This window comes from Salvelinus namaycush, chromosome 20 (genome assembly GCF_016432855.1).
Source record: "Salvelinus namaycush isolate Seneca chromosome 20, SaNama_1.0, whole genome shotgun sequence".
Taxonomy (NCBI): Eukaryota; Metazoa; Chordata; class Actinopteri; order Salmoniformes; family Salmonidae; genus Salvelinus; species Salvelinus namaycush.
Genome location: NC_052326.1, coordinates 16732557 through 16744394, shown reverse-complemented (window position 1 = coordinate 16744394; position 11838 = coordinate 16732557).

The following is an 11838-nucleotide window of genomic DNA, read 5'->3' as shown; positions in this document are numbered from 1 at the left end:
ACCAGACCAGACCACACCACACCACACCAGACCACACCAGACCAGACCACACCAGACCACACCACACCAGACCAGACCAGACCACACCAGACCACACCACACCAGACCACACCAGACCTGCATCCAGGGCAGCTGTGTGGTCAGTGGTGCCATTGGTCATATTGGTGCCAATGTCGCCCTCCCTCATACGAGCTGTGATTTGATGCTTGTTTGTATGTGTGATCAAACATAGCTTTTTACCGACCCATTACTTAAGAAATGTATGTGTGCATTGTGTCAGCCATTGTTGTGTGGGTTGTGAGCGATTCTGGCAGAATTCCAATCATTCTTTGCCTCTTTTAAGGAATGCTAAAAATACAGTTCCAGCTTTTTATATTTGTTGTAGTCTAATTCTGATCATTGCTAGAAGAACTTGGCTGCTATTATCTAAGTATTGGGAAGTTTCACAAAATCCACAAAACTCTCTATTAAGTCATCGTATGGGAGCTTAGCTATCGTTCCAACCCCACTCACACCCTGTCAGATGGCTCTGATAATGTGTGCTTTGTGTGGGTCGACTCCCACACACCTCAAAACCTCCAGTGACGAGTATCAGGCATGGTATGGTACAAACTGGGAACAACACCCTATAGCTAGAGATGTGTACATGCCTCAGACTGTATTGTCCAGCAGACCAGTGAGCTCCCCCGGGTTCTGACAGAGGCCTGCTCTGTGCTGGGATGCTGGGCTGTGGTCTGGCCTGGCTTTGATGTTGGGAGTGCGGGTTGGTGTTTGGGTGTTTAGGCTGGGGTGGGACAGAAGGGGGCAAGCCGTGATGGAGTGATTGCTCTCCTCTCCTGCTCCTGTCTGCCATGGCGTGAATGCCCCTCTTCATCCGCCCTAAAAGGCACATTATGGAGCAGGGTAGAGTGGGATATCCTGGGCACTGACCCCAGAGCAGGGGTCAAGGGGAACAGGGGGGCAGATGAAAGAGACAGTAATTATGGGCAAAGACAAAAAGAAACCTTGTCTCCAAACAACAATTTTGGTGGGAAGGGAGGGTGGGGTTGGGGAGGATACAATTGAGATCAAGACATTTTCCCTGGCAAGTTATGCCTTTATTGCGGTTGGTGCCCTGTCATGTGAATCTGAGGCCCAGCTCTGATTGGCGGAGGGTTGACTCTTATCTGATTGGGATTGGATGAGTCCCGCGGGCACAGGAAGTGACAGCATGGTTCCCACAGTCCAACCCCTGTGAGAAACAGAGACTGTCAGGCTGTAAACTGTGGAACAGTGTAAATGTGTGTGTATGTGCACGAGCGTATGTATGTCAGATGTTCAAAAAGTTATGCTGCAGTACTGTGCATACGCCCACTGGACTGGCTTGCGGCACACAGTCTACATGTGTGTATGTCTGTGTATTTGTGTGTGTGTCTGTGTGGGAAGGGATAGGTGCCTCTGTGACTCTCAGGCTTTGCTCTCTGACCCTACGGTGGTCTCTCTCTGTTTGTCTGACCAAATGATTTACGGGCTGCTCTCTCTGTGCATGGTTTGGCTTTGAGTACAAGTATTTAACTGTGCTGAGGTAGAATAGAGGCACAGAGCTGTTTAAATGTCAAAAGTATTAGATAAACAGGCCTGTTTAAAGGTGTTTGATACGATGGGACCAAATTATTCTGTGAGTTACAAAAAAGTCCCTTCAGTACATCACTGCTCAATATTTGATGAGAGTGACTGAAGGATTTCATGCCTGAGGGTGGTTCTGTGGTATGATTGGTTTTGTGGTTTGTTGTGGCACCTGCGGGCCTTGGGTGAATTAGGTGGTGCTAGGGGGGCATGTTTACTGTATGATGGTGCTGCTGTGTCCTGGCAGGCTGATTTAAGGCGCTGGCAGGCAGGACTGAGCACTTAATACTCCCCTCTGGCTGATGGATGGAGGTCAGGGGCCACACAGGTCCCTCCTGCCCACCCAGGGCTCACTTTATAGTGGATAGGGGGAGTCCTGCCACAGGCCGCCTCACCAGCTCAGGGCTCGGATTCCAGGGGGAGATTCACGATCGCCCTTTGCTGGAATGTGGTCAAGTACAGAGCAGTGTGTGTGGGCAGTGTGTGTGTAAGTACTTTATCGGTAAGAAAGTGTGGTCACTAAAGAGAAGACCTGTGTCACCTAGTCGTAATGCTGGACAGAGAACCAACACCCTTCAGAATAAGTTAATTCAAATTGTTTAAATAAGTCAGTGAAACGCATTCAAAGATATCCAGTAAAAGGCACCGATTTGTGACAGGGGGAGAAAAGAACCAGCAACATGAAGGAACATTGAATTTAGCAGCTTTATTTCTGCTGGAGATTTAGAGAGTACTTTATTTTTAAGCTGTCAGTCGTAACACTGAAGCAGAGGAGAGGGAGGTAGTGATATACTAGCATGGCCGTATATTATTATCAAACCACAACAGGAAAGAAGTTGGAAAGTCTTGTCTTGCAGACAGAGAAGAGAGCAGGGAGTGGCAGTGGTATGTCACTTCACAGCTGGACATAGGGACGACGAGTGTCCTTCTACCCCTCTCTCCCTCATCCTCTCTCTTTCTAGGACTCATCCTCCTTGTACCTCCTTCTACCTCTTCTTTCTGTCGGTCTCTGTCCCCCGATATTTTGGAAAATACAGTAACTGTCAAGTTCTTTTTCTCTTATACACACACAGCCTACACACACACAGCCTACACTAGTCATGCAGTTTTGTTCTCTTCAGTTAAGTCCCCAACTGAAGAGGACACCACACATCTCCTCTTAGTGACCTTGCTGACTTCATGAGGAATTTGCACACGTGTTACAATGTGTTTCTGTGAAGGCAGATAAGCTCAACTGATGGATCAATTTAAATGAGGCCTGTAGAGATGAGCCTTCTAGACAGACTGACAGATAGAAGGAAAGATAGGCCAGGGACTGTATGTGGTAGCTAGCTACATTCTGGCTTTGCAGATTCTGGAGATGCGGTCGTTAGGCTTGTGTATAAGATTGTTTTTAGTTTTGTATAATTTTTACTTCAGATGATATTTCTGCATGTTTATGCTTTGGCAAGATGAAGTGGAACTGGTTTCCCGCAGTGTTGTGGTGGCTGGGTCTCTGTGTGTGGTAGCTGCAGCGCCTACACTGGCCCCTCTCTTTGGCTGTATTGTAAAATCACGTTGATCTGGCCTGACAAGGCGTTGAGTCTTATCCCTGCAGCACAAGCTTAGGGGTTGATGCCACTAGCTGAGTGGGATAGCTGCTGTGGATAAGATGAGGACGAGGCGAAGATCCTCTCCGCATCGGCTGAATTAAGAGATGGGAGGAATATAAAGTGTAAAATCTTCCTCTTTTACGATCAGTTGGGATTTAGAGTTGGGTTGTGGCAGTCGGCTGCGTGGCTGAGTTCTTCCCCCTGACAGGGTAATCGCCCAGGGCTTAGCGCCACAGGAAGAACAATATCTCCCACTTCCTCTCATCTCACGGCTGATCTGGACAAAGTACACGTCCACATCCAACACATCTGGGGAGCGAGTGAAGCAAGGAGAAGAGACAGGGAGATGACAAACCATAAGAACTGAAGAGTAGTAGTTACACAGGCGCAGTGAGGGGAAGTGATGAACAAGTGTTTGTGTTTACAGAATGTATTCAGCCTGATGTGTGTGTGTGTGTGTGTGTGTGTGTGTGTGTGTGTGTGTGTGTGTGTGTGTGTGTGTGTGTGTGTGTGTGTGTGTGTGTGTGTGTGTGTGTGTGTGTGTGTGTGTGTGTGTGTGTGTGTGTGTGTGTGTGTGTGTGTGTGTGTGTGTGTGTGTTTGTGAGTAATGTAAGGGAGATGAGAGGGAGAAGGAGATCCAGGGGGTCAGTGCTAATCTGGCTCAGGTTTTAACATCCAGAATCCCCCCTGTTCAGATTAATAAACTCACTAAATAAAGCTGTATCTCTGACACATGCAAACGAACGAACACAGGAGTAAAAAGATCAAAAGATGAAAATGCTTCCATTACAGTAATGGAGGAGAGGGCTTTATCTGGCCTACATGAACTGGCTGATCCTGATCCAGGGCCCATCAGAAGCAGGATCAGAAGACGTCAGGTACCACAGTACTACCACAGTACTGCACAGTATGGCAGAGAACGAGATTCTACCACAGTACTGCACAGTATGGCAGATAATGAGATGTTACCACAGTACCGCACAGTATGGCAGAGAATGAGATGTTACCACAGTACTGCACAGTATGGCAGATAATGAGATTCTACCACAGTACTGCACAGTATGGCAGAGAATGAAATGTTACCACAGTACCGCACAGTATGGCAGAGAATGAGATGTTACCACAGTACTGCACAGTATGGCAGAGAATGAAATGTTACCACAGTACTGCACAGTATGGCAGATAATGAGATTCTACCACAGTACTGCACAGTATGGCAGAGAATGAGATGTTACCACAGTACTGCACAGTATGGCAGAGAATGAAATGTTACCACAGTACTGCACAGTATGGCAGATAATGAGATGTTACCACTGTACTGCACAGTATGGCAGATAATGAAATGTTACCACAGTACTGCACAGTATGGCAGATAATGAGATGTTACCACAGTACTGCACAGTATGGCAGATAATGAGATGTTACCACAGTACTGCACAGTATGGCAGATAATGAGATGTTACCACAGTACTGCACAGTATGGCAGATAATGAAATGTTGCCACAGTACTGCACAGTATGGCAGATAATGAGATGTTACCACAGTACTGCACAGTATGGCAGATAATGAGATTCTACCACAGTACTGCACAGTATGGCAGATAATTAAATGTTACCACAGTACTGCACAGTATGGCAGAGAATGAGATGTTACCACAGTACTGCACAGTATGGCAGAGAATGAAATGTTACCACAGTACTGCACAGTATGGCAGATAATGAGATGTTACCACTGTACTGCACAGTATGGCAGATAATGAAATGTTACCACAGTACTGCACAGTATGGCAGATAATGAGATGTTACCACAGTACTGCACAGTATGGCAGATAATGAGATGTTACCACAGTACTGCACAGTATGGCAGATAATGAGATGTTACCACAGTACTGCACAGTATGGCAGATAATGAAATGTTGCCACAGTACTGCACAGTATGGCAGATAATGAGATGTTACCACAGTACTGCACAGTATGGCAGATAATGAGATTCTACCACAGTACTGCACAGTATGGCAGATAATTAAATGTTACCACAGTACTGCACAGTATGGCAGATAATGAAATGTTACCACAGTACTGCACAGTATGGCAGATAATGAGATGTTACCACAGTACTGCACAGTATGGCAAGTGACGGGGAATGGGATTTGGAACAGAAAACACATGGTGGTCTTTATTTCCACTTCCCTCAAAAACATTTTGGAGCACGCCTTGAAAATAATTTTCCAATAAAGAGTTCACAAAGCCTTGGTTCAGAATCCCCAACTAAGCTGTCTCCAGATGGATGGTTTCAGATCGCTCTTCAAATGCAACGCTGACCTGGCCCATCCATCTCTATCTCAGTGCATCTCTCTGTGAGGTTTGAGCATTGCACTGCTAACATGTCCATACCTTTTCTATTCCTCTCTCTACATCTCTCTGTGAGGCTGGGCTGGCCTCAGTGACCCACTCTGGTAACCTGAGACACTGCACTGCTCTCGTCGAGTCACACTCCCCCTCTCCCTGTCCCTGTCCCTGTCCCTCTCCCAGTCCCTCTCCTCGTCCCTCTCCCCGTCCCTCTGCCCGTCCCTCTACCCATCCCTCTGCCCGTCCTTCTCCTCGTCCCTCTCCTCGTCCCTCTCCCCATCCATCTCCCTGTCCTGTACTGGGCTTTCACTTCACTTTAGTAACCCTTCTGTACCTGTAAGCCACAGCCACCCCCACTCTTCCTATCTGGTATCTGATAAAGAACAGAACACACTGAAACTCTATCTGTCACCGCCCCACAACTCCTACACAATGTTATCACTTATCACTGACCTTTACTTAAACAGGTAAGTTTTATGTAACAATGACTCAAGGGAAGAGTTGAGGTGAGGCGAGGATATAGATTTTAGTGGCTTTTGAGTGTCTGTCTAGCTCTTGGCAGCTAGTTGTCAAGCCATTGTGGTTGCTTATTTGGAATTACTTTATTATTTACATACATCCAATCATGGGAAATTACTTTGATTCAGCTAATCATTAGGACATGAAAGAGATCAAATCAGACCAGTTTTTGTACATTCATATCGTAGCAGTACAAACTCAAATGAACACTTGCCCACACACATCCAGCTCTGACCTCTGCTCATGTAAGAGCTGCTAATACGATCTAATGACTGGCAATCTACTTTGAAACATCAAGTGCCTGACTGCTCAGCAATAACGACATACATGTATGCCTTGGAATATCCAATTAGCACCACAAACGGCCACAAGAGGTCCTGTCAGGGGTGTGTATGCGTTTGTACCATGTGTTTGCCTTTGTGTGTGGTACCTGCCTATTTGGCTGGAAACTGTCAATGTCTCTGACTAATGGGATTGGTAGAACACCAGCGGCTAATGCAGGCTGCTGCCATCAAGTCCCCCATTTAAAGCAGGACTGATCTGATTGCTGGAGTTTATTGGAAAATGGAGCGAGCCGGGCTGGGCTCACAGTGTCTCTCTTAGTACCTCACTCACTGAGTGGACCGGGAAATGCTCCAGTCTTTACCTAGTTAGCACCCTTATCAGTTGGAACGAGTTGGGGGTCACTTTGTATAAAGGGGATGTTTTAATTGAATTTTGTTGTGGAGACTGACAGGAAATAGCTCAGTCAATAACTCCCTACATGATTAGATACATGTGGGGCCGGTAGGGGAGTAGGAGCCTATTGTCTGGGCTTGTTTTAGAAGCTATAGGGAAGTACTGGACAGGGTATTGTTTCCCAGCTGTTCCCAGGCCTTGTAACACCTATAGGGGAACTTTGTTTATAATGCCGCATGCTGTAGGTCATTTGATGTAAGCGTCTCTGTAGTAATGCTATGCTTTATATACGATATATGTAGTTCCTAGTGTGTTTTTGACTCTCCCTGGGGATCACTTAGAAAGCTGCTCTATTGTCATCCCCCATAAATAGACATATCCTCACTTAGAAAAGAAAAAGAATGGATTGTATGGTTTTCAAAGAGTGAAAGATGTGTTCCATTTTTAAATTTTGAGTGGCTATGTCATTACTGTGAGGCTAAAGAAAGATTGCCTGTGTGAGAAAATAGACATTTTTGATGAAAAATAGAACTCTGAAATTAATAGCATCAGGAAGTGTGTGTGTGTGTGTGTGTGTGTGTGTGTGTGTGTGTGTGTGTGTGTGTGTGTGTGTGTGTGTGTGTGTGTGTGTGTGTGTGTGTGTGTGTGTGTGTGTGTGTGTGTGAGTGCGTGCGCTGTCTCATTTCTCTCTCTTCTCTTCTCTTCTCTCCTCTCTCTCTCCATCCCTCTCTCTCCCCCTCTCTCTAGCTTGCGGCCAGCCTTCCCCGTTCCCTGATGCCCCCCCGATCTTATCACCCCCTCTGATTTCATTTGGCCGTCGCCAGCTAATCAGGAGCCAACATCTGGATGGTTTCCGTGGCAACTGGCCCTACCACATTTTCACGGCCTTAAAAGGTGGGTTGAGGTCTGGGAAAAAGCAATGAGAAACGGGAAGAGATTGACAGGCGTGATGGACAGAGTGGAGGTCTGAATGGCGCTCCACTCCCACAGCCACACAGAAAAGAGCTGGTGAGTGTGTATGTATTAGCTCATACCCCATGGGTCCACTGCCCATCCCAGAGACCCATTGGGACAGGGTGGATTGGAGGGACGGGTGTGTTTGTATGTGTAGGGAAGTGGGGATGGAGCCATTTTCTAACTGCACCCAGAGGCTGCATCCAGTGTTTTTACTTTTATTGGCCCGTCCAGTTTTTACACTGCTGCTACTCGCTGTTTATTATCTATGCATAGTCACTTTACCCCTACCTACACGTACAAATTACCTTGACTAACCTGTACCCCCACACATTGACTCGGTACCTACCCTGTGTATATAGCCTCATTATTGTTATTTTATTGTGTTATTTACTTTTTTTTGAACTTTAGTTTATTTAGTAAATATTTTCTAAACTCTATTTTCTTAAAACTGCATTGTTGGTTAAGGACTTGTAAGCAAGAGTATTACGGTAAGGTCTACACCTGTTGTATTCGGCGCTTGTGACAAATACAATTCGATTTGAAAATGTGATTTGATCCATCACCCCCTTCTGACACACATTGATTGACTGAGTAATTGATTGATTGGTGATTCTAACTGCTAATCAGTGTCAGTGTCCCTCCCTTTTTAAGGTGACATATTGTAGGTAACAGTAGATACAGTGTGTCCCCTTCTCCTCCATGATTCCCCCTTATATTATTAATGCAAACAGTTAATAAGGTCCATTACACATGGCTCCCCCAGGCCAGTAAAACCTCATTTAGCACGGCCTGCTCAACCAAGACGGGAAACCCCTGAGCCTCTTCCCATAACCGTATTAGGAAGCGCCCAACGGATGGGCCGCAGAACAGGACTCAGTTGTCCCACCACTTAAGACCTCTCCACAGTCCACAACACCGGGACTGGAGACAGAGGAAGGGTTGGGGGACATACAACAGTATAATGTAGCATTTTAACTGATTTCAGTTCAAGGATTGGAAACATTTGTTGGTCTAGTGTCTTTCCATTTCGTCATGCTCCAACCTGCCTTTCCCAACCCTTCAACTGGAATTGTCAACCACATTGACAATTATAAGTCGTCTTAAAAATTGAAATTTAAAGGGGTTAACTTAATCGCCGGGTTTTCCTTTTCACCTCGAGCACAATTTACTCTCAGCTTGTTGCGCTACAAATGAAATACATTTCAAAAGCATGCAACAGTAAAGCCAAAGAAGTTGATAAATCATGTGAGTTGTACATCATTATGAATTCCAGTACAGTCATTTCTAGAGTGGTATGTACATGGTTGTCTCTTCTCTCCTCCTCTCCCATTCCCTTCCTCCCTCAGTCCTCTCTGGCCGTCCATTACATCCTTGGTTGGCCAGGGTCAGAGTCAGGGTGAGGTTCAGACAGCCAAGCTGAAGGTTTTAGGGCTGTACTCATGTGATTTACATCTTCAGCTTTTCTCAGAGGAGGTAGGAAAACACACTCCACTACAACACCCACCAACCACTTCCTCTATCATTTCTTTGCATTTATTTTCAATAAATATTTTTTCTTTATTACCAACTTTAGAAATGAAAGTGTATGGATTTACACTTTTAGTTGTTTTCAAGAATAATTCCTTTTTATTCTGTATATTGAAAATGTTTTGGGGTTATTTTCTATCTGTGTTAGAGTGGTATCAAAGCTGTTCTATCCTCGAGGTTAAAGTTAATCTTCCTTTCTCCACCTATTCTCCCTAACCCTAAACTTAGCTTCATGTCTACACTCCAGCAAAACCCTAGCCATAAGCCTAACCCTAGCCATAAGCCTAACCCTAGCTTCATGTCCACACCCCGGTTCAACCCTAACCCTAGCCATAAGCCTAACCCTAGCCATAAGCCTAACCCTAGCCATAAGCCTAACCCTAGCTTCATGTCCACACCCCGGGTTCAACCCTAACCCTAGCCATAAGCCTAACCCTAGCCATAAGCCTAACCCTAGCTTCATGTCCACACCCCGGTTCAACCCTAACCCTAGCCATAAGCCTAACCCTAGCCATAAGCCTAACCCTAACCCTAGCCATAAGCCTAACCCTAGCTTCATGTCCACACCCCGGTTCAACCCTAACCCTAGCCATAAGCCTAACCCTAGCCATAAGCCTAACCCTAGCTTCATGTCCACACCCCGGTTCAACCCTAACCCTAGCCATAAGCCTAACCCTAGCCATAAGCCTAACCCTAGCTTCATGTCCACACCCCGGTTCAACCCTAACCCTAGCCATAAGCCTAACCCTAGCCATAAGCCTAACCCTAGCCATAAGCCTAACCCTAGCTTCATGTCCACACCCCGGGTTCAACCCTAACCCTAGCCATAAGCCTAACCCTAGCCATAAGCCTAACCCTAGCTTCATGTCCACACCCCGGTTCAACCCTAACCCTAGCCATAAGCCTAACCCTAGCCATAAGCCTAACCCTAGCTTCATGTCCACACCCCGGTTCAACCCTAACCCTAACCCTAGCCATAACTTCACCAGTGTCCACGGAGGACCATGTTTATTAAAGAACAATTAAGGATAGAGAGAGACTGGAGAGGTAGATAGAGATATGTTGGTTGGGTTGCGGACTGAGACTGAGACTGAGACTGAGCAGGATGTTCCACTGAGATCAGAGAGCAGAGGATACCGAGAAAGAGGGAGATGAAGAGGGCGGGAGAGAGGGATGTCACATTTTAGTTTAGCACTAACAATAACGCTGTTTGATCTGGCTCAGGCAGTAATTCACATGACAATAAAAGAAAACACTGTTTCATCTCCTCTCCCTCCTTTTTCCTTTTAGCTTTATCCCTAAATCAATCTCTCCATTCTCTCTCCCAGCGACCGTAGTGCCCGCTCTTTTGGAGGTCATTGGAGAGACAGAACACCCCAACATATAGACTCCCGCACGGACTCACACACGCACGCACGGACACACACACACACACACACACACACACACACACACACACACACACACACACACACACACACACACACACACACACACACACACACACACACACACACACACACACACACACACACACTGAAAGCAAAGTAGTATTCCAAGCATATAGACATAAAACAAGGCTTTTAGGTAGTGTGTGTGTAGGTAGTAGAGATCTTCCCCAAACTCTTGTATCATTGGTTCATTTGAATCTTTTTTTAAATGTAAACATCATCCCCTCCTGAACCAGACTGACAGACACCCCTGAGTACCGTTACAAACAATACCCCAGGGAGAAGGGGGAGAGGAGAGAGGAGGGACAAGGCGGGGGTGGGGAGGGAGAGTGGAGTAGATTTAGAGATAGGGAGATTGAGGGAAAGGGAGATGTACGCCGGAGAGAGAGACATGAAAGGGAGGAATAGATATCTTATGGTAAACCTATAATGAAGTGGGACAAATGAAAGAGAGAGAGAGAGAGAATGTACCTGCAGTTCAGTCTGTTGGGATCGATACATGTCCATTCACATCAGGATGGACAGACAGGATAGGAGCTGTACAACACGCTGAGCCTCACGCACTACCCATCTCGCTCTGTCAAAACTAGGCAATGAAAAAGTCATTTAGGCATCTTGCCACTTTTAGTGAATCAGTTGGCTGCCATATAAGATGTTGAAATGTCCAATGATACAGTTCAATCATACGGTTATAGGAAGGGTGCACAGCCCAAAGACTTTGAGGAATTTTAAGACAAACCATACTTCATTAGAACAACAAAAAAAGAGTGAAGTGAGCAGGGGTGGGGAAAGAAAGAGGAGGTGATCGGAGTGGAATCAGAGCAAGAGAGAAAGTAAGACAGTGGTCACAGAGGAGAGCATGAGAGCCCATTCTGTGGAGAGAGATGATAGGGAGAGAGTGGTAGGGCCTCTCATAATCAATTCAATCAAATCAAATGTTATTTGTCACATGCTTCGTAAACAATAGGTGTAGACTAACAGTGAAATGCTTACTTACTAACCTTGCTAGCTTAAAAGCTTCCTCTTGCGGTTAATCAGGCCTCCCAATTGCAGTGACAGGCTCCTGTCCCTCGCCAAAACGCCTGATATCCCCAATGATAAAAATATTAATATTAATTAAAGCAGCCAATTGAATCTGTGTCTGACGGACGAATCAGAGGA